Source organism: Pelodiscus sinensis, chromosome 5, assembly GCF_049634645.1.
Source record: "Pelodiscus sinensis isolate JC-2024 chromosome 5, ASM4963464v1, whole genome shotgun sequence".
NCBI classification, from domain to species: domain Eukaryota; kingdom Metazoa; phylum Chordata; order Testudines; family Trionychidae; genus Pelodiscus; species Pelodiscus sinensis.
In genome coordinates, this window is record NC_134715.1 from 6,194,461 (window position 1) to 6,218,473 (window position 24,013).

At 43.1% G+C, this 24,013-nt stretch overlaps 1 protein-coding gene and 1 long non-coding RNA gene across 5 annotated transcripts in view; one reads left to right on the forward strand and one right to left on the reverse strand.

The window, feature by feature from the left end:
- Positions 1-14,977, reverse strand: part of LOC142829515 (uncharacterized) — a 27,147-nt gene extending 12,170 nt beyond the window's left edge. Inside the window, exons 1-2 of the long non-coding RNA XR_012903953.1 lie at positions 14,844-14,977; positions 7,355-7,485 (exon numbers count right to left, since the gene is read on the reverse strand). This is a non-coding gene — a long non-coding RNA (uncharacterized LOC142829515). The remainder of the gene's footprint in view (positions 1-7,354; positions 7,486-14,843) is intronic.
- RASSF6 (Ras association domain family member 6) overlaps positions 13,155-24,013 on the forward strand; it is an 80,609-nt gene continuing 69,750 nt past the window's right edge. For 3 of the 4 annotated variants that reach the window (XR_012903948.1, XR_012903949.1, XM_075929373.1), the window contains exons 1-2: positions 17,864-17,973; positions 20,159-20,297. The gene's annotated coding sequence lies outside the window, so the exon portion shown is untranslated. Of the gene's footprint in view, positions 16,742-17,863; positions 17,974-20,158; positions 20,298-24,013 lie in introns of those variants that run through there. The other variant, XM_025185814.2, reaches the window with a different exon arrangement.

The window sequence follows — 24,013 nt, forward strand, 5'->3', positions numbered from 1 at the left end:
CCATCCTTTCTTTAACAAGATGAAACAGGATGTTATCTTTTATGGCAACGCATGAACATAAAGACTAGTTTGGCACCAGCGAATGGAAAAAAAACCCTCTCTCCAAATGCCGATGAATCACTCAGGAAATGTCAGACCATTCATTGACTGGCTGTTTGACTGCTGTCTCAGCAATGTCATAAAAGTGTATTTCAAAACTTGTGCCTGTGAGGCGGGGGAGGGGCGCCACAGACCTTTGAAGTCATTTCAGATGGCACAAGGAATTGGCAACTTGTATTTAATTATTGCTGGAAGTGAGGTTTTTGTAGGAAAGAGTATAATGTGGGGAGCAGGGACAGCACCCCAGTGGCGGTTGTCCCTATCCATGATTAACACTGAGATTCTTGGTAGATGATATATACGTAGTACTCTCGCCTGCTGTCTACGGATCCTTGCCAATACTGACACATGGAGCCAAATGACTCCAGAAGAAAGATGCTCCAATTATGCATTGTGCCTGTGGGCTGAGAACTTTGACGTAGATGAGAAACAATATCTGTCTGTATGACTCCTACTGACATGTGAGGTGACCCTGCAGCAGTAAAATATCCTGCTTATTGTCTGAGAGCAGATAAACTAGCCAACTAAATTCAAACACGTCTGTGCTGTTGTGCAATGCTTGTGAAGCAAGGGTTGCACCCCTCTCTAGTATGTTGCATTGTTGAGAAATGGTGTTGGAGCCCAGATTTCTTCCAGGGTAATGTTAAAATTATCTCCAGCTCCACCTCCAATGAACATGGCAAATGGAAGGTCATTGGAGTTACACTGAGCTGGGCCGCAAGTGACATCTTCATGTCTCATTCTTATTTCAGTTCTCAACATTTTTGTTTTAGAGATGGGATAGAATCATTTTTGTAAAATGTCTGGACTTTCAGCCTCTTTCAAGGTGTTGGGCAAGGGTGCCTACCAATCTTCTCTCTCATCTTTTCCATCCAGGTGAGGATTTTTTTCATTTATGTATGGAATAAAATTTGTATGTGCACCCAGCGGGGCTGACAGCCACTGTGGGGCCCAGGGCAAGGTGTGGAGGGACTAGCTCCATGCCCCCTTAGATGGGGCAGAGCCTCAAGTTGGAAGGGGCAGCGCTGGGCAGCCAGCCCTTATTGCCACCTGACCACAACATTTTCCCTGCTGCCTCCCTCAAGCTATCAGAGCCACATGGAGCTGCAGTGCTCCAGTGGCGACTCAAATGAGCCTGGGGCTCCAATTACCACCGCTGCATGCCCTGGGACAACTGCCCTTTTTGTCCCCCATCCTCAGGCCTGTGTACTCCAAGGTATGTGCAAATGTGCACCATCAATAGAAACACAAATCTAGCTGTGGGCTTTCTGCTGATCAGCTGCACGGCATTTGAATTTCTCCTGAGTGGCCTGGGAACATTAGTGCCAGCTATCTGTCTTCTTTTTTAATTTGACAATACCTTATGGGCTTATCCCGATATAAAATGCATATAAGTTCTTTCTAGAGTCTATCAACTGATGTTCTATGCAGATGATGCCCTTTGATAAATAACCAAAACCCAGAAACTATTCCAGCCCTCCAACTGTAAATTCAAAAATTTGGAGCAATAGCTGGTTACAAAATAAATTAGGAAAAATTGGAACTATTGGAAATCTCTCCATAGCCATATCCTGGGGCTTTTTCTCAATGAAATTCCCATCGGCATATGGATGCGATCAGATAGATGCGATGATCAAATGGATGCGATTATCTAGCTAGAAAAGCACCAAGAAGCATTAATGAACTAGTGAAGATACATTTAGAACATGTACTGTTAGGGTACGTCTAGACATCAGGGCTTAACTTGAAATAAGCTATGCAAATTGAGCTACATTCATTGCGTAGCTTGTTTCAAAATAGTTTATTTCGAAATGGGGAGCATTTACAAGGCATTTATTTTGAAATAGAGCGCTCTTCCTCTCACTTCCCTTACTCCTTGTACAATAAGGGTTACAGGAGTCAGAGTAAGAAGTCCTCCAGTTTGATAGTATTTCAACATTATTTCAAAATAACTGCCTGTTGTGTAGATGCGGACTAAGTTATTTCAAAATAATGTTGCTGTGTAGACATACCCTCACGTAGCAAGTGATACAAATAGGTGTCACCTTCTCTCCCTGACCTTTATTGAGAAGACTTACTACAATAAAATGAATAGTCTGCCAAGGTGCCTAGATATTCTAAGCAGTTGGTCTATATCGCGAATCATAGGAATGGAAGGGACTTCTAGATGTCATCTAGTCCCACCTCATACTCTCATGGTAGGACTATGAATCATCTAGATTAGGATCTAGACAGGTGTTTGTCCACCCATCTCTTTAAAATCTTCTATGATGGAGATTTGTTATTGACAAATCCATGCTCACTGTTACTTAGCACCTTATTATCTTTTTGGTGTTTGTAAATTAATTGGTAAATTATTTGCTCCATTATTTTTTCACATACTGAATTTAAGCTGACAGGTCTGTAATTCCCTAGTTTATTCTTGTTTGCCTTTTTTTTATAGGTGAGCACCATATTTGCCCTTTTCCAGTCTATCCCATCTTCTATGACTTTTTGAAGATAATTGTTAATGGCTCAAATATCTGCACAGTCAACACCTTGATTATTGTAGGATACATTTCATTCGGCGCTTGTGATTTTAAGATCAGATGTATGGAAACTGAACTAGCTTCACTGCATCCAGTTCTCTCTGCAGTCTCTTCAGTTCCTCTTTTTTGATGAGGGAGGTTGTGGAATCTCCTTCACTGGAGATATTTAAGAGCAGGTTGGTTAGATATCTATCAGGGATGATCTAAATGGTGCTTGGTCTTGCTCTGAGGGCAGGGACTGGACCTGATGACCTCTTGAGGTCCCTTCCAGTTCTAGTGTTCTATCATGTTTTTGAAAAAATATGGTACTGCAATTGGTGACTGCAATCTTAGTTGCGTGGTACCATTTTCCACGTCACTGTAATGAAAAAGCACCTGTCTGGAGTAACTTTGAAATTGGTTGGGTGGGGAGATTATAATTTGGAACAAGTGACTAAGCAAGGGCATCATGTGAATCTCCCAGTTAGTCAATAATGAAGGTTTGTCCCTTGTTTAACCTTAAAACACAATGTAGCCCGCCACCTTCAGTGGAGCGGCTGTACTCACAACTGTAAAACATGGCAACGTATCAGTTTGGTTCTGTTGCTTTGGTATTGCTGAGGGCCCAGAGCTTCTGGAAACCTTGGAAATGCTTCATAAACTCCCTAGGTGCATGTCCATTATGTATGCTTTCCATATGGCCTGGGAATTCTTTGTGAAAGCTTGGAAATGGGGGTTATCACAGCCCTTGAAGGAATCCTAATGTGCTTCTGAGGGTTTCGGACCAGATACAACAATTCTATTCAAAATCTAAACACTACTGAGGTTGTGCAAAATGGGGGAACCTTGTCCATTGATTATGCATTGGTGCTTTACTAAAGAGAAAGGAATCCTGATGTGTATGCTGTGGAACTGTCCAACAATCAGGGCAGTTCCTGATTATGGACATAAGAGTAAAAGCAGAGCTTGGTTTCAGCAATTGAACCTTAGCCAAAAATTACATCCTAGGTTATGTACCTACTACACTGGGTTTAACTCCACCATAAACATTTTGCTTCTGGAGGACCGCAATGATTACCAAATGCATGATTTTACAAAAATGGAGGTGTTGGGTTATGCCCAGCATAGAACTGTGTATTTGGACCTGTCTAAGTTAGCTCTGAAAGAAAGCATGGCTTATCAATGCAGAGCCCAATTATATTCATTTGAAGAACTTTGGACCCTCTTACTTCATAAACTTGTCTAAAGAATACTCAGCTAGTGCACGAATGACAGATTTCCATTCTATACTTGACCTTTCCACTTTCCCGCTCATCCTTACTTGCTCCAGTCTCCTCTTCCCTTCTTTTTAGCCTCTTTGTTGTTATTACCCCAACCTACATTTCCATATCATATTGTCTGACAATTTTGTATTGTCTGGTCTTGCTGTTTGGACAGGTTGGAAAGATGAAAAAGTCTGGATTTTATTGGAGATCCTGTGAAATGGGCAGTATTTGGTGATCTATACAAGCTATATGTCATTTCCCCTTTGATATTGTTTTGTTTCCTTCTTGTAATTATTCATCACAAAAAAGCCTGCCTTTTTCAGGAATGTGCTTGGGAATTTTTCTGAGACTGCTTCATGTAGGATGGTAGAGAACTAGAGGACTAGGATGTGTCATTTCAAAATATTTGTCCTACACGTGTGACAGCCACCACAGCTATTAAAAATGGTTCTTTACTTGCTTCAGATTGGACTCCTTATGCTTTCTCTACTCACAGTAGATCCTTTTAGCTTCTCTTATGACCCTGAGGAGACCCTCTTTTCCCACTCTCCTCCCTTAGCTCCTGAATCCAAGTATAGGTGTGTGACAGCAGGTGTGTGTGTTGTGTTCTGTCAACTACCTCCTTACACTCAACCAAAGAGAAGGAATGAAAGACTTGCATTTTAAGCCCTCCCTCTCCTGACAAGTGGCAGCACAGTGTACTGGACCATAGCATGTGGTGATAGTTCTCCATAAACCGGCAGCTATCAGATAGAATTTGTCCCCTAATTCCAACAGCTGGTGGATGCATGAGAGGCTGATAAGATAAGTTAACACGTACATATACAAACATCTGCTCTCCAGGAACTCTGCTCAGTCCATGAGCTGCATTATCAAACACAGACAAAGCAAAAGAGTCCCTGGCCTATTATTTATTCACTGCTTGTACAGTATGGCAAGATTTTAAGCATGCAGTAAAACCTGTGTTATCTGGTACGCTCGGGGATTAGGTCGTTCCAGTTATTTGGCTTTAAATATTTTCTGATCCAATTGAACAGTTATTTTTGTTATTTTCCTGATGTGTACTGAAGGGCTGGAATGGCCTCAATGAATTTTAGGGTCTGTCACTGTCTGCCAATGGCATATCAGCGTTCTGTAACAAAAGGGTAGGTTTGTTTCAATACATTTCCTCTTGGGGTGTTGGGGACAGGAAGGCGGGAGGTTTTTTAATATGTGAGAGCAGAAATTAAGTGAATTTTAAGATGAAATGGTCTGAACTGGGCAGCTGGACCATGCTTCATGACTCCATCAATTCTCTTCAGGCCTGGATTCACAGGTGCTTGGCACAAACTTTCTCTGACTTCAGTAAGTAGTCCATGGATAGCACAGCTACAGAATCAGGCAGCCGGAAGCCAGCCAGGGCTGAGTTCAGAGCACAGACAGGGCCGTACTGCTCTCTGGCTATGAATGGTGATATTGCCAAACAACGCCCTCAACAATTCAGAAGGAAAGTTTTGTTCAGCCTGCAATGCAGCCTATGCTCATCTGCATGACAGAATTATTTCTAGTAACTCTATGGTCAGATCAGATCACACCTCACCTCCCTGCCAGACATTTCCTTCAGTGCCCCCTCTCTTTTTTTCCCTCACAGATCTGTAAATCCAAGTGCCCAAACCACATCTTATGTATTCATCTATTTGTTCTTTAAGCATCCCTTCTGAGCTCCATTCTTCTACTCTCTTCTCTAGGGCTATGTCTACATTGGCATTATTTTGCACAAAAGCAGTTGCTTTTGTGCAAAAACTTGCTGCCTGTCCTCACTGGCAGGGAGTTCCTGCACAAGAACACTGACATTCTAATGTGTGAAATCAGGGCTTCTTGCGCAAGAACTATGATGCTCCCACTCAGGAATAAGCCCTGTTGTGCAACTGTTCTTGCGCAAGAGGCCAGTGTAGACAGGCAACATGAATTTCTTGCGCAAGAAAGCCTGATGGTTAAAATGGCCATTGGAGCTTTCTTGCGAAAGGCACATGCCAGTGTAGACGATCTCTTGCGCAAATACTCTAACGCAAAAACTCTTGCATTGAAGAGTATTTGCACAAAATCTTGCCAATGTAGATGTAGCCTAGTGCTTCAACAGTACCTCAGAAACCCCATCCTCATACCATTGAATATCCCAAACTCAGAGCCTAATGATTGGTGACTTCCTGAGCCTCATATTTTCTGTCAATCAGGAGACACCATTATCAAATGGAGGTCACACCTATGCAATCAATCTCCCCCTTTTAAAGAGCCAGTAGGTAAACTCAATGCTTCTCGTCTGGGGTACTTTCAAGGTAAGAATAGTAGCCTTTCTCAGACTTGTTTGAGCAGTAGTGTACTTGTCCTATCTGGGACATTATATCGTCCACACTAAGCCAGCATGATGGCCCATGTACAATGGATACAACCTGCTTTGAAGGGAGTACATAACTGAAAAAGGGTAATAATCAAACCTTTTGCACAAGCACATTCATGGGTTAAAGTGTTGTTTCATTTGCTGTCATGTTCCAGGGGTTTCAATCATCCTTAACAAAGAAGTGGTTTCAAAACTTTTTCAGTGCAGTTCTGTGAGCTAATTATCCACATCTGCTAAATTTCGCAATTTGTACTACTGAAATAGGATGTTACCCTGGAGTTTCAGGGAACATGCCTAAGGCAAACTACATTAGTCTAACCATGACACTGCTAAAACAGAGGGCAAAAATCAGAATTGTCAATAGTAGGATTTAAAACGCTGTTAGAAACCCTTATTTAAACTGAACAGAATACATTTTCTGCTGGTAAACCTCTTCCTGAACTAGTAATGGACTTGGTTAGTTGGTTACACATGAGTTGTAGTTTTGAGGGGGGGGGGTTAATTCTGGGTTTTTGTTTGTTTGTTTGGGTTTTTTCCCTGTCTGCACTGATGAATAGCTATTTCCTTCTTTACTTCCTTACTTTAGCAGATGTCAGTTCTAGAACAATGACTTTGATAAGTATCAGAGGGGTAGCCATGTTAGTGAATCTGCAAAAATGATGAGAAGTCCTGTGGCACCTTATAGACTAATAGATTTACTGGAGCATAAGCTTTCATGCGCAAAGACCCACTTTGTCAGATGACTTTGAAGTAGCCATCATATAAGTGCTGTGCACTTCCGTGGCCAAGAAGGGGATGGGAAGGAAGCTCTTTGAAAGATCTTGACCCAGTAATTAATCCCTCTCTGGGGGAAAGCCACTGCCACATGGTGAGCTGGGAAGAGGACTACGAAGGAAGGTGTTGTGAAGCTGCGTAGCAAACAAGAAGGGAAGCAGGCTGGAGCGAGAGATAGAGACACCCCCTTGAAAGGAAGTTGAATCTCCTTTGAAACTCAGGGTGCGAGACCAATGAAGATCTTACTCAGCACATGACATTTCAGTCTGTCATGAGACAAGGTTCTTCTTATGCCTGTAACAATTTTACTAGCCCAGTTGTATATTACTTACTTCTATTAGAGCATCGCAGCTGCCGAAGAGTTTTGCAATATAATGTACTGAATGATGCTACATGACTTTCAGGACTTGATTTCAGAAGAGGTGGAGTTAAGCCAATGCTGAGTGCTTTGGAAAATGCCACCCTGGATAGAAAAGGCAGAACCAAAAAAGTATTAGTGTTTCGTTTTATAAATAATGAAGTGAAGCATGGACAGATTTAAGACCAACTCCATGAAAGCATTTGAGTACATGGATAATCCCACTAAAAACAATGGGACAACTCACATACATACTGTTAAGCAAGTGCTTAAAATGCAGTGATGTACTGGAGTCTAAGGGTACAGCTACACTGTGGGGGGGAAGGGGTGTTTCGGAAGAGGTATGCAAATAACATTTGCATTTGCATACCTTCTTCTGTTATTTTCCCAGAAGAGGCTTTTCCGCCATTCTCTCAGGGAAAAAAACCCTCTTTCAAAAGCCCCTATAAACCTCATTTTACAAGGAAAAAGAGGGCTTTCAAAAGAGGGTTTTTTCCAACATTTGGCCCCATATAGATGGGGCCAAATGGTGGAAAAGCCTCTTCCATGAAAAAAATGGAAGAAAGTATGCAAATACGAGCGTTATTTGCATGCCTCTTCCAAAAAAAAAACCCCACAGTGTAGCCGTACCCTAAGTGACTCGACTAATGTCACACACTGAGTTTGTGGAAGAACCAGGAATTGAGTGATAGATTTCCGGACTCACAACCTAGCGCCTGATCCACAAAAAGTAATTCCTTCTCTGTTAGGTGCCAATTCAGGAATTTATCTTTATGCCCAAGCTTAAGTCTTGTTGACTTCAGTGTGACTGATTCATGTGCTTAAACTTAAATATGTGCCTACGTGTTATCCAGCAAAGGGATGTTTTCCTTGGAAACAGAACCATATTAAAATGCTAAAATGTTATGATGATGTGAGATTTTATTATTATTCACTCATGTTAAATAACAGGCAAGTGTGGCTCAATGTTCAGCTATAGAAACAAACATTGTCAGCTTGTTTGTTGTGTTAAATGATTCCATTCAGATTTTTAGCAGAGGACCATTTCAACAGAAGTCAAAAGTGCCAGTAACAACATGAGCTGATCAGTTCAGGGCATTCAGTTTCTTCTCTGATGCAATGATAAAGACGAATTTCTGGATTTTTAACACGCATGTGGTGACCATATGTCATTCTGTGACTAGAATGTATTAGAATGTATGTGAGTCTCAGACTAGTAGGGACTGGTATTATCTCTTGCCTAAACTCCCAGACTGTGAATATTATTTGTCTTTTGTTCTTCAAATAAGTAAGCTAAAATACCTTTTAGAAAAATTAGTAGTAGCTACTACTAATGTAAAATTTTATCATAGAAATGCCTCATCCTCCTATGAAAGGGCCTGAACAATGATTATAGGGAAATCATCTTATGCATGCAATCATTCCTCAGTATGACAGTAAACATTACAAAATGTGCTGCGTAATATTGCAGTGGATTGCAATATCTTACATTTTTAATTCCGAAAGTCTCTGCTAGCCAAACTATACAGCAATCACTTTGCACACCATTGAAATGCAGCCACTTCTGCAATGAGTGAGACAGCTCTCTAACAGCTCATACCAACACTGTACAATTGTGCGGTACAGAAAATGAAAAGTAGTAGCAGAGCTTATTGAAACAACAATGGAAATTTAGGTCTCAGACTGGGAAAGTATCCCCTCTCCAGAAAAGCACATTAACATGCTCATGTGCTGTCCTAACTCGAGGCCTTTGGAAAGTAGCATATAATGACCCAAACTGGAGGCTGGACTAACACATAATTCTGTGAAGAGGGCCATGAGATTGACAAATGACCACAAATGGTAAAGAGGACCTTGGTTTTATGTGTCTTCTGGGAGATGGCTTTTCCAATAGCACAGTGCCATTTAACTCGGCACAGAGACATTTGTCCAGTACTGAGAGAATTGTTACAGGTCCCATCATGGGACCAGAAATAGGATAGGTGAGATAACTGCACTCATATGGGGCCTGAAAGACTGCATGACTCAGGAAATCCCTTTCGGCTTCAAATTTATTCCCTTATATTGCAGACACAGTACATTTCAGATTTGATCAGTGTCCCCCGCATGCCTCCAAATATATAGAGGTTCTTAAAAAAACAAACTCCCTGAGAGGACCATATGGGTTTAGATAGACCTAGCAAATAAGCATGTGACAATTAAGGATGAGTGGTATTCCTGTTATCATACTTTGTTTCTGAAATAATTGCGTGTATTCTTTCTTTGGGGACAAGGTTAGTTGTAATGTGCCTAGGAATGAGAGACCCTGGCCCCTTCTGATATGGTACATGCCCCACAGATCTGTCTAAGTGTCTTCACAAACTGTTGTATGTGCTGTCTCATGGAAAGTTGATCCAGCTGCATAAATAGGACCAAGCTCAATACTATGAGCTGTGACTGTTCAACACCTTTGACGACCAGCCCATTCATTTAAGAATGTAAATAAGGATTTCGGTGTTTTCCTGGAGATTAGACTCAGGATTGGAAATGTTGGTCCAACTCCTGAAAGAAACCTGCCCCAGTTTTATGTGGTATTTAAGGTGGTATCTGTAAGTTGGTAGCTCAGGCTAAATTCTGAGCTGGGCACAGTGGGGAGAGAGAGAGCCACAAGGTTGTTGTTGTTTTCTTTCTGCTCCCTGATTCTGGGACTGATTCTATAATGACCCCTGCCCTGACATAACTTACAGCAGCCTCAAGGCTGAATTTAACCAGTTAGTAGCAGCCCTAAGAGGCTATCTGCCATCCAGGGACAGCTGGATTTTGGCATTTTAGCCAAACCCCTGGCATAGCTCTTAGTTTGAAGGTTGAATTGGAGCAGACTCAGAGCTGGCTATGCTGGCTGGGGGGAATCTAGATCCAGTGGCTTTCAAACCCCATTAGCATCACCAGAGTTATGGAAAAGGGTCACTTTCTAGAAGAGTGTTGCTATTTTAGTATGGCTGTGAGGCCTCTGTAGTACTGTCATAATGTCTGAAATCAGAGGCCATCACTAAAATTGTGTATTGCTGCAACTGCAGCTGACTTATGCATTCACCGTGATTGCCATGCAACATATAATATGGTATTCATCTTTAATGCCAGGTTGTTTGTGGTTTCCCCACATGATGCTACTACAGAAAGTCAGAGTCACATTGCCTCTTACTAAAACGTTTAAAAAAATCATAAGACCAAACCCCAAGGCGTGGCGCTTCTCATGCACACCTGGTCAGATTCCTCTCTGCTAACAAATGAGGTCCCAAGTCTGAGGTGTTTGTGAATTGTCCAGCACTTCAAACACCTGTCCTGTAGTTTAGACCTTAACACCTCATTCTACAGCTTTTTTTCAAGTTTAGTCTAATCTGGGCAGTTTGATTGTTCCCCTCACCTTCCAAGAATTCAGAGTGGCCAAAGAAAAGACACTCCAAAGAAATGAAAAGAAAATGATGAAAAAGGATATTGAAGAACAGTCTCAAACTGCTTCTTATTTGACAGCTGTTGACAGTATAAAAACAACTACCCCATTAGCACTCTGTTTCACTTGATCACAGCCTTCGCAGACAGGACAAACTAGGACTGTGCAGGTGGACCAACTAGGTCAGGAACACAGGAATAGAACAATTGCTGTATGGAAACAATAATCATTCTAGCATCCCATCTCTGATACTGGCCTGTATCAACTGCTTCAAAGGAAGGCTCAGGTGAAACTCCCTAGGGGCAGGTGATTTCACTCCCTCTTGCAAAATCTCTTCTTGACCTCTGTAACTCAGAGGTTCGTTTATGCCCTGAAGCATGAGGCTATATCCCTTCCGGAACAGGTGTGGTTTGGTTCTTCCTACTCTTTACTATTTGCTCGCTAATTTTGCTCTCATCTAAATGTCCACTCTTGGAAAGTAAACTGACAGTATGGTTTGGGGATTTTTGCCCACATGCTTTCTTTGCTCTACCTGTACAGGACTCTATGTGCAGACATAAAGACAACTTCAGTTCCCCTTGTCCCAACCACTAACTTTTTTTAAAAAAGAAGAATAAAGTGAAAACAATCACCCGAAAGTTACCAAAGTTTCTCACACTTGTCCATTCATACCTAGAGGAAAAATAAAACAGTTTTTCTACTATAGGATGTCTCAATTTCAGTTCTTCTTGTATCTTGCTTGACACCTTATGGGTATGTCTACACTAGTCCCATAGTTTGAACTAGGGAGGCTAATATAGGCATTCGAAGTTGCAAATGAAGCCTGGGATTTAAATATCCCGGGATTTATTTGCATGTTCCCGTCTGGTAGCCATTTTTAAATTCCACTAGTCTGAAGTAACTGCGCGTGGCTACATGCGGCAGTGAAACAGTAATTTGAACTAAGTCCTTAGTTCGAATTACCTGTTAAACCTCATTCCATGGAGGAGTAAGTTAGTTCGAACTAAGGACTTAGTTCAAATTACCGTTTCACTGCCGTGTGTAGCCGCGGGCAGTTACTTCGGACTAGTGGAATTTAAAAATGGCGACTGGATGGGAACATGCAAATAAAACCCGGAATATTTAAATCTCGGGCTTCATTTGCAACTTCGAATGCCTACATTAGCCTCTCTAGTTGGAACTAGGGGGCTAGTGTAGACATACCCTATATGTTTTTGATGTGCAGTCTGTGTGTTTAATGTTAATGGGAAAGTAAAGTTTGTCGGCATCTTCCTTTCAGAGACCTAGGAATTGCCATGGTGGGTCTGACCCAGGGTTTCATGTCCCGTCTCAAACACCAGTCAGTACAAGATGCCTCAGAGGACAGTGCAAGGATACTACCTCTGTGAAGGTCTTGCCCCAAGTAGAGGTGCATTTAAACTTTGACATTTAGCGAGTTGTGGAGTAAATTGGATTGCCAAAATCAATTATTAAAAAAATTCTTTTCCACTGCTGCATGTTTATTGTCTTCTTAAAACCTGTGTTCTTTGCCCTCTCCAGTGTACATATTCTTTCCTTGTCTTTGCTTTAAATAAAAATAATTTATCCTATTGCTGGTGAGCACTCCTCAGCCAACTGGACAATAGTATGCCTGCTGCCCATCCCTTGGACAGCTCAGATGCAGCAATTGCAAGTACTGTTGTGCTAGGTCTGATGGTAGGCTGGGGGTTGCTTATTGCATTTACACTGTGTTCCCTGTATGATTTGATACAGATGAGCAGTTTTCTGATACTCTTTGTTTCCTTCATATAAAGCTAATGACTCAATGCATTGTGAGCTGGCCCCACCATGTGGCCTGTCTATCAAACTGCACCCTGATTGTCCCACTTCACTGACATAGGGAGGGGGCAGTGATTTATAGCAAAATAAGAATACAAGTTGAACCTCTCTAGTCTGACACCCTCGGGACCTGACCGGTGCTGAACCAGAGAATTTGCCGAACAATGGGAGGTCAATGTTGTCTAGCAGTGTTGGCAACACTTCCACTCCTTACTGGGCTCTTAAATGTCATTTAGGGGTAAATTAGAGCTAAATAACAGCACAGAACTGACAGCCAGGACTGGTGGCTGGCAACAAACTTTATTGGACTGTGGGAAATTTGGCCACACCCATCCAGCTAACTTAAATCATGCTGGACCACAGGTGTTGCTGAACTAGAGAGGTTCAACCTGTACTTTGTCCTCTTATATTATGCTACAGATTCATTAGATTGATAATTGTATAAAATTATGTATTCTATTCATATTGTTTGTTTCTATGTATGTATCATACCACTAATACAATATTTGGGGATTTTACAGAAGGGGAGAAAGAGAATCTGCCTTACAGGAGTTTAAGCTGCTGCCAAACAAAATAAAGGCGCAAGGAAGAAAAGCAAGGAAGAGCACTGTGATGGAAAGGACACCATTAAGCATGCCTTTGGTTAAGTACCATGATTTGTACATAATTGTTTTAATGATGCTTTAGCACACCTTTTTAATGGAGTCTGTTAATACACCTGCAAGAGGTGAGGGCAGGCGCGGCAGAGACTAAAACTCTCTTTGAAAGAGAGTGTTTTGAAGAGAGACTTGCTTGAGGAGAAAGAGTGGGGGCAGGGAGTCAGACCGGACCAGGGAAGACATGATGCCAGTCAGAAGGAGAAGACTGGGAGAACACCTGGAGAGAAGCAGTAGGACACAAAGCCTGGTGTAGGACTGGTTGGAAAATATGTATTTTTTTAAATTTATTTGTTTCCCATGATAATTGTTGATGAAAACTTTTAAAAAATATATAAATCAAGTTTTTGTCATCCCCCATGTTTTAGATATATATTGTCAACCAAACTATGAAAATGTTCAGCATAAAAATTGAAACTTTTGATCAAAAATGGATTTTTTTCAAAAATTTCCACTTAATCAAAAAAAGCCATTTTCCATTAAACCCACTTTCACTTTATTTTACCAGCTCTACGCTGATTTTTTTTTAAAGTGTTGAGTTCTCAGCAGCTTCCACTGCCTCAGTGAGAAGGGCTGAGTGCTTAGCATCACTGAAAATTGAGCCATGAATTTAGGTGTGAAAATTTCGGCCTGCTAGTTTTATAAACCATTCCTGATTAGTGACATTTTTTTAACATGAGTGGATAGCTAAAAACAGCAGCTACATCTGAAACCCTGTGGAAAGATGGGACTTGAATGTAGCCGGAATGTGCTGCGGGCTGAAGTTAATTTTTTGGAAGGGAAGCTGAAGAAATGGAGGCCATGAAATATATGGCTCTGATGTATGTCTTACAGCAAAAGCCACCAGGGGTCACTCCAGCCCTCAATATTCCTCATTATCTAGGAGTTGAACACAGTTTCTTGGGTCATGTACTTGTATTTCCTTATGCCTCTTGAATTCTCGCGTGATATGACCATCCTCAAATATTGTTTAAGAAAAGGAGAGGTTGTACTTGGAGCCTGTTCTTATGGAGCTCGTCCTGATCTGTGGAGAAAGACGCCTTTGGAGAAGCAATGCAGAGCCAGAGGGAAAACAAAGGGACAACTGTGTCAGGCAAGCTGTCAAATCTGTGACCTCAGTGCATGATGCTAATGCTGCTACCAGAAATCAGAAATCCTCTCCCTGTCACAAGATCACTGGCTCTTTAAGGGGAGATGTGTCTCATTCCCATTGCTAACTTTCGAAAAGATCATGTGACTCAATCATGGATAGCTGAAGTGTGTGGGGAGGGGCTGGATTTAAGCAGACACTTAATCCAGAGAAAATGCTCCAGGGAAAAGGCCCTGGGTTAGCAGAGATGAGATGCAGAAGATAATCTTATAAGTGAAGACTGTGTTTCCCTGCTGATCTCCAAGCTGTGGAGGTTGGTTGGAAAACTGCAGCCCAAAACATAAGGGCCCAGAGTAATCACCCCACCCTAAATAGCTATTGGCCAAGTAAACACGATACACGGCAGGAACAGATGCAAAACAGAGGCTTCCCCCAATGTTATTGAGGTGCATTTACATAAAATAGTTACCACCGGGACTTGTTCCTTCTGCCTTCAGCTGAGCTGGCTTCTGTGCTGCCCCACCCTTGTAGCTGGAAGCTGTCCACCCAGTTCAGTGAAGGAGCTGGCTCGGCAATTGCCAGACAGCATGCTGTTTGTAGATATCATAAAATGATCCTCATCCTGCCTATGCCCTTCTTCTTCCCAGAGAATCTAGGGATCCACCACCATGGGCTCCACAGGCTGCAAAGTCATCATGAGCAGATATAGCCAGGACCAGGGACAGCCTATGGAGTTAGGAAAAATTACTAAAATATGTCATGCTAGTAATGAACTTAGATTTTGAGGCAGTGGAAAAGGCTAGACATTTGCTTTTCATTTATAAACGAAAGAGGAGTAATGAGGTGTAATGAGCCCCAGAACTCAGTAGCAGGCTTTGCAGCCCAAAGAACCTGCAGGTAGGAAATTCTTACAGCAGATTAGCATGGGCAGGTCCTGGAGCATATGGCCTAGTGACCTGAGCACTTGAGTTGGAGAACTAGGAGTCCTTTAGCCCTCACCCGCCTTGCCACAGTGACTTCCTCTAATCTAAGTCTTGTAGTCATGTGTTAACTTATCTCCTCTGTGTAAAATAAAGAGATAACACTGGAGTACAGATCCTACCTCGTGTGAGATTTGGGCCCAGAGCGTGGAACCATTAGCACCTTATTCTGAGAACAGACCCACTCAACGAGATTGCCTGAGGAGTAGGATGCAAAATATGACTCAGGGAGCCAGAATCTGTCCCTTAATGCTTGTAATCTACTTTGAAAATGAAATTTCCTTGTGATTTAAATGTTCCACCAACAAACTGGTGGTCTTTTTTGCTAGAAATACTCTTCCTTTCTCCTCCCTGCTCTGGCCATGTGCTCTCTGGTTCTAGTCAAGAACATCACACAGCAAGTACCATTTCCTTTTGTGAGGTCATCCCAGCCAACTAGTAATAGTGGATAACAGGGTGGGGGAATGTTATTGGGCTTTTCTTTTTGAATGGAAAGTCATTTTTGTTTTATTCTTGGATGTATGAGGGACGAAGAGATGTCAATAGAGAATAAAAAAAACAAGTTCTGCAGTTTCCCAACAATATGTGAGCATCGTATGCTGTACCTTGGTGCTTTGAGCATCCACAGCGGCAGTGGGGTGCTCTCTGCCCAGCTATTGTTTCTAGAGTTGCCAAATGGTTTCAACAAAAATACCAGACACACTTGACATTACATCACAATCTGCATTACATCTTATTTAGAAAATACCGGACCTTTCTATTTTCTCGAACAGAAAGCTCAAATACTGGACTGTCCGGTTCAAAACTGGACACCTGGCAACCCTAGTTGTTTCCACCAGAAATAACTGGATAGAAAGATCTACTGGACTTGCACAATCATCGTGCACTCCCTTGCTGTGAGTGTGTGTCCCCTGTTCTCAGGATGGGCATGGTACTGACTGCTCCAGCACTGCCCCACTGTGAGTGTTCCCCTGTCCACAATACCACTGGAACCTGATTTCAAGCCTGGGGTTGCTTTAGTTCATGCACCTGTTAGAACCTGCGCTGTGGGTGTGGACCTGAGGGAATGTAACATGGCGCTGACAATCATGTAGAGACGCTCCCATTTCCCTGCCATTGCCTGGCTGTCTTGTGGGACTTGCCTTCTATGCACAGCAGCTGTGCAGCCATGAGGGAGCACTCTGGCTTTGTCCCAGAATGTACTAAACGTGGAATTGGTTTCTAGGTGCACTTCTCCCACCACAGCTTGCTCCCCAGCAGCCAGGATGACAGGACCCCTTCTGAGGTTGAACTCGCTCATTTGCAGCTGAAATTTTTCACTTGCAGGAGCATGTCTGTGGGCTGGAATCAAAGGCATCGCCTGGAGGGCTGAGAACATCAGAAATAGGTGGGTAGAATTCCAGACTGAGACACACCCTAACCAACCAGGAAGAAAGATTCTTCCTGTAATTCCTGCATGGTTCTGACCTGTCACTTGCTGGTTTGCCTCCTTTACAGGTGCATCCGTGTCCTGAGAAAGACAGCGATTGTGCTGGCGAACCTACCCTGGGGTTTCATAAATGCTTCTCTTCTTGCCTTCACACTGTTTGGATAGCACTCTTAAACCAGAAGGGCCCAAAGCCCATGATAGCCACAAAGCCTAATTTTGCCCTAAGGAACACCTATGCAATCCCATAGCAGTTGTGGGAGTGAGTCTGAGCACTGGGGGAAGTATTTAGCTCTGCACCCACTTCTGCAATCAGCTCTCAGCTAGTGGCTGTCCACAACATGTGGCATTCACTATATTGGCAATATCAGCAGAGTGTGATGGGGTTTTAAAGTAAATAACCTAATTGAAATGAGCACCGACAGAATGCCATTGCTCTTCAGAAAATATTAAAGATATGATGGTGTAAGATAGTATGTATCCGAATGGGGCATCAGCAATAGTTAGCACATGATGTGTGCAGTACTGTGGTATTTATGATATGTAAGGGGAGTTAGAGGGCTGAAATTCCCTGTGGGTAGCTATTTGATGCCTTGTTAGAAGGGCAGCAGCATAACAAGGAAAGGAGACTTGGAGAGCAGGCTTCCCTTTACTAAGAGATGGAGAATGAATACTCCTGAGTATTTGCCCTGAAATACACATGAGGGTGGGTGGAAATGCCAAAAGAGAGGCAATACCTCAGTGATCTCTGCAAACAGCCAAACAGGAGGCAGAGCCACTGGAAATCAGCCAACCTGTGATTTGCATTCTCCCCTTTGGCTTTCCCTGGTTCTGTTCAAGCACACACAGTGGATGGGATTTTCAAAAGAGCCTGAGTGAGTTACAATCAAGCTCCCACTTGGACATGTTTGAAAATCCAGCTCTTTAAACATTGGCCTAGCTTTATATTTCAACATTCATAGTATACATTTCCTTATCAGTCTGTATAATTTTGCCATAACATAAGAGTAGTGCTGGGTAATTAAATTGGTGCCTATATGCAAAATAGTGTCAGTTCTCTTCTTATTTACATCATTTTTACAGCAGTGAGACTCCGCTGATGTCAGCAGAGTTACGTCTGAGAAGTACAATACACAGTATACAAATTCTAGGAGAATAACTGTAGAACACAGAACAACTATGGACTAGGCAAGGTGAGTGTACCCGAGTCCAAAGAGACATACAACTCGTCTTTAAAGATATGTACAGGGCCATTCTTAGTATTCATGGGGTACAGGTTGAACTTCTCTAGTCCGGCACCCTCGGGACCTAAGCGGTGCTGAATAAGAGAATTTGCCGTACCACGGGAGGTCAGTATTGTCTGGCAGCGTTACCCACACTTCCACTGCTTACTGGGCTCTTAGAAGACATTTAGGGATAAGTTAGGGTATGTCTACACTACATGGCTCCATCGACGGAGCCATGTAGATGAGGGCTGTAGACATAGCAAAATGAAGCGGCGATTTAAATAATTGCCGCTTCATTTACATCAAAATGGCTGCCGCGCTGTGCCAATCAGCTGTTTGTTGGCACAGCGTGGTAGTCTGGACGCTCAGCAGTCGACATCAAAAGCCTTTGTCAACCGCCCCATCATGCCTCGTGGAATGAGGTTTACCAGGGCGGTCAACAAAGACTTTTGATGTCGATTGCCGAGTGTCCAAACTACCGCGCTGAGCTGATAAACAGCTGATTGGCACAGTGCGGCAGCCATTTTGATGTAAAAGAAGTGGCGATTATTTAAATCGCCACTTCATTTTGCTATGTCTACAACCCTCATCACCATGGCTCTGTCGATAGAGCCCTGTAGTGTAGACATACCCTTAGAGCTAAACAACAGCATAGAACACTGAGAGCCAGGCCCAGTGGCTGTAAACAAACTTTATGGGATTGTGGGAAAGTTGTCCATATCTGTGATAAGTGAACACCTGCCTAACTAAAATCATGCCAGACCACAGATGTTGCCAGAGCAGAGAATGCCGGATTAGAGAGTTTCAAGCTGCTCTATTAAACTGGTACCCCTATGCCCAATGGCAGCTGTGGGGGACAGATTTTTTTAGATCTGTGACTTTATAATCTTCAGCAACACACCAATGAAATACTTTAAACTGAATATTAAACTAAAGTCCTGTGGGCTAACACAGGAAGTTCAAAAAACAACAAATAGTCTGGTAGCACTTTAAAGACTAACAAGACATCTAGAAGGCACCATGAGCTTTCGTAGGCACAATGACAGCATATACCTATGGTTTGCAAATACCTGTTGAATGGCTCTTTCACAGGTTCAGTGATCTTCTAGCTCTGGCAGGTTTTTTCACTTTCCAGTTAATTAGAGCCTCTCCAGAGGAAGCAAAGCTACAGGGCAGGGATAGGAAAAGGCAAATGAGTGGACATTAAGACCCAGTGGTGCCCCCGATTTTCAGATGCCCTACCCAGCTGCAGATTGTGCATGTGGGTGAGGATGGCCCTGGATATGTACTTTAGATCCTTGGTTATCCTTATCCACAGAGGCACGTATCTGCAGACCATGTCTGCAGATTGCACATAGGTTTCAAGTTACAAATTTTGTCTCCATTCTGAGCTTTACCCAGAGCTCAAATGTCTCTGCCTCTTATTCTGCTCCCAAGCAGTAACAGAGTGAAAACCACAGAGTTCAGCAATTGGTATTTGCTGTCACTCCTTCTCAGACTATACTTATTTCATGAAGAGCATCAGACTATCTGCAAACAGTTATCGTGTCCTCTGCTGTTGTCACAGAGTACAGCAGGGGCGGCCGACCTCTGGCTCTGGCACCACGTGCAGCTTTTCTTAAGTTAATATGTGGATCTTTGCTTAGGCACCAACACTGGGGCTGGCCCTATAAGTGCCAACTTTCCAATGTGCCGGGGGTGCTCACTCCTGAACCTCCAGCTTTGACCCAGGCCCTGCCCCCACTCCACCCCATCTCCCAAGGCCCTCAACCCTTCCCAACCCATCCCCAACCAGCTGAACCCTTGCTCCTCCTCTTCCCCCCAGAGTCTCCAGTGCTCCACAAAACAGCTGATTGTCACAAGCAGGGTCATAGGTGCTGGAATTAGGGATGCAAGGGCACTGCTGCACCCCAAGACTTGAAGAGGTTTCCATTATACACAGGGTTTACAGTTTGTATCAATGGCTCTCAGCACCCCCAAGATCCAGATTGTTCTAGCACTCCTGGGTGGGAGCAAGGACGGAGGTAAGGAAAGGTTTTGATCAGCAGGGTTGATGGTGGGCAGGAGATGCTGGTGAGGAAGGGAGGGAGCTGCTGATGTATTTTTCTGGCTCTTTTGCAAAGTGCATTGGTAAATTCTGGCTCCTTCTCAGGCTTTGATTGGCTATTCTTGGAGAAGACCATGGCGAGTGAGAGCAGTTGCCACCAAAGTCATGAGATATGGTAGCCTCTTAAGAAGGCCTGATTCTCCTTCCAGTGACAGAGGCATAAATCAAGAGTAGCTCCATTGAAGTAAGTGGTCCATGTTCTTTGCTGCATAGGCAAACGTGTCATTCTTAGAATTTATTTGTGTTCTTTTAAATCATCCACTGTCTGAAATCTTTCAGTTTGTCAATGGATTTTTCTCCCTCATAGAACTCCTGTGGCGTAAAGAACTGCTAATTGCTTTTAATAGATGGAGAACTGAGACATGGGGTAAATTAAACAAGTGCCCAGAGTCACTCAGAAATATTGTGTGTGAGCTGGGAATTGAACTTTGGTCTCCTAAGGGTTAATCAAATGGCTCAGCTATTTGACCAGCAGTCTTTCCCCTATCCCACTTACACTTTCCTCAGTTTCATCCATTTGCACCATCAGGAATTTGCCCCAAATATGTTACCACAGAATAAAGATATCCAAAAGATACTGTGAAGACAGAGCACATTCTTTGTGTTTAATCAGGATTGCCTCAATCAGCCACATCTCTGCTTACACTGGGTTTGTTCCCCTGGAAACTTTGACATGTTGTGGCATAGCTTCCCAGTTTACATTAAAGTTGTATCCATTCAGCACACTGGAGCGCTTGGAAAATCCCCATGGTATGAAGAGACATATTTGCCATCAGCAACATGAAATTCAATCAACTGAATTGCAGCGCTCTTCACCTAAGAAGGAAATACCAAACGCACCACTCCAAAAGGGGGACTAATTGGTGTAGTATAGGTTGCACCTTCCTGGTCCAGCACCCTGGGGACCTGACTGGTCCAGAAGAGGGATTTCGCTGGAGCAGGGGAGGTCATATCTGGCTCACGGCTGCATCCCAACTCCCTGCACATGGAGCTCCTGGCCTCCCGGGCAGCCCCACTGTGGTGCACTGAGCTCCTGACACTGCGGTTGTGATATGCCAAGGAGCCACCAGCCCTCCACCAGGACTCTCTGGTCCTGGAACATCCATGGTCCTGCCAGACGACGGATATTGCTGGTCCAGGGAGTCCCGGATTACAGAGGTTCAACCTATACTGCTAAAGCAGATGTGGGGTAATAATGGGTCACAAATTGAACATGAGCCAGCGCTGTGACCATTCTGGGATATACTGTAAAATCTTGAGTATAATGAGCACCTATGTATGGTGTGCACCATGAGTTTAGACTCTTACAATCATGAAAAACTCAAACTCCTATGTATAATGCACACCCATTATACAGGAGAACGGGAGGGAAGGAAATCTGTCCCCTGCCCAGCTACCTGCACGCCGAGCTTGTGCCTGCCGGGGGGGCCTCCCGTGCCCAGATGCCCACATGCCGAGCTTGCGCCTGCTGGTGGAGGTCCCCTTCCCACCCAGTTCGTGCCTGCCCCCACCCCACCCAGCTCATGCCTGCCAAAGGTGAGTTTAAAACTTTTTAAAAAACCTCCTATAAATAATGTGCATCCCAACTCTGACGCTAAAAAAACTGGGAAAAATGTGTGCATTATGCTCGAGATTTTATGGTATTAGCATGAATGTCATGCAAGATGTGGATGGTGGTAATTGTCCTGCTTTACTCAGCAGTGTTGTGTCCAAGTGGGGGCACTATGATTCAGGAAAGATGGGGGTGAACTGGACAGAGACCAAAGGAGACCAATAAAAAGGTCAGGTTTTCTAAACATTTTATCAATCAGGAAAGGCTTAAAAAAAACCACAAACCTGGATATGTTTGGTCTTGAGAAAAGGGTGCAGGACTGATAAGTCTTCAAATATGTTACAGTCTTCTATAAAAAGGACTCTGATCAGCTGTTAATTGTTAAGTAGGATAAGAAGTAATGGGCTTCTTATTGGATTGAGAACTGGTTAAAAGACAGGAAACAAAGGGTAGGAATAAATGGTAAATTTTCAGATTGGAGAGGGGTAACTAGTGGTGTACCCCAAGGGTCAGTGCTGGGACCAATCCTTTTCAACTTATTCATAAATGATCTGGAGAAAGGAGTAAGCAGTGAGGTAGTAAAGTTTGCAGATGATACAAAACTGTTTAGGATAGTCAGGACAGAAGCAGACTGTGAGGGACTCCAAGAAGATCTCACTAAACTGAGTGATTGGGCAACAAAATGGCAAATGAAATTTAATATGGATAAGTGTAAAGTAATGCACATCGGGAAAAATAACCCCAACTATACGTACAGTATGATGGGGGCTAATTTGGCTACGACAAATCGGGAAAGAGATCTTGGAGTTATCGTGGACAGTTCTCTGAAAACTTTTACACAGTGTGCAGCGGCGGTCAAAAAGGCAAATAGGATGCTAGGAATTATTAGGAAAGGGTCAGAAAATAAGACCCAGAATATCTTACTGCCCCTGTATGAAACTATAGTACACCCACATCTTGAATACTGTGTACAGATGTGGTCTCCTCACCTCAAAAAAGATATTTTGGCCTTGGAAAGGGTTCAGAAAAGGGCAACTAAAATGATTAGGGGTTTGGAACGGGTCCCCTATGAGGAGAGGTTAAAGTGACTGGGACTTTTCAGGTTAGAAAAGAGGAGGCTGAGGGGGGATATGATAGAGGTCTATAAAATCATGAGTGGTGTGGAGAGGGCCGATAAAGAAAAGTTATTTATTAGTTCCCTAAATAGAAGAACAAGGGGACACCAAATGAAATTAATGGGTAGCAGGTTTAAAACTAATAAAAGAAAGTTCTTCTTCACACAGTGTGTAGTCAACCTGTGGAACTCCTTGCCAGAGGCTAGGACTATAATAGAGTTTAAAGAGAAGCTAGATAATTTCATGGAGGTTAGGTCCATAAAAGGCTATTAGCCAGGGGATAAAATGGTGTCCTTGGCCTCTGTCTGTCAGAGGCTGGAGAGGGATGGCAGGAGACAAATTGCTTGATCATTGTCTTCTGTCCACACTCTCTGGGGCACCTGGTGCTGGCCACTGTCGGTAGACAGGATACTGGGCTAAATGGACCTTTGGTCTGACCCAGTACGGCCGTTCTTATGTTCTTATGGCTTACTCTGCAGCAAGGGAGGTTTAGCTTAGAGGGCAAAAAAATCTTTCTCTCTGTATTAGGCCTCCAAGCAAGGTTGTAGAACTCCCATCACTGGAGATTTTTAAAAACAGGTTGGATAAACAGCTGTTAGGGATGATGTCTTGGCCCAGCCTCAGGGGGCTGGACTGGATGACCTCTCCAGCTCCCTTCCAGCCCTGCTTTTCTAAGATTCCATGTACCAGCTGGATTATATCTGCACACAAAGACCAAATGAAAGTCAAGCTTTTCAGAGCTAGGTTTTGCCAGCCTCTAGGCTGCTCAGGGGAAGGACCGTGAAATGTGGTATGTCTATACTCCTGCTAGAGTGGCTGTGCTAGCACACTGACAATAGCAGCGTAGAGATGCAACTCAGACTCCCCAGCCCACTTCCTCCTTAGGTCTGTGGTTCTGTACTTCAGACCATGATACAATGGCTACACTGCTATTTTTAGTGTAATAGCTCAAGTCCTGCCAATGCAAGTCTGTCTACTCTGATTTTTCCAGATGACCCACTGCTTATTAAGTGAGTTGGGGATCTTTTTTAATTATTTATTTGTTTTATTTTTATTTTATGGCATTTGAGATTGTTTTGGACCAATGTATATTGATGTAAATCCATTGATGGCAGTGAAGCTCTGCTGATTTAGGACCTGGACCTAAATTTCAAATATTTTTGTTCCAGACTCACTTCCCCTATTTTCCCCAAAGAATGATCCAGACAAAAATTGGACTATAAAAATGGTAAA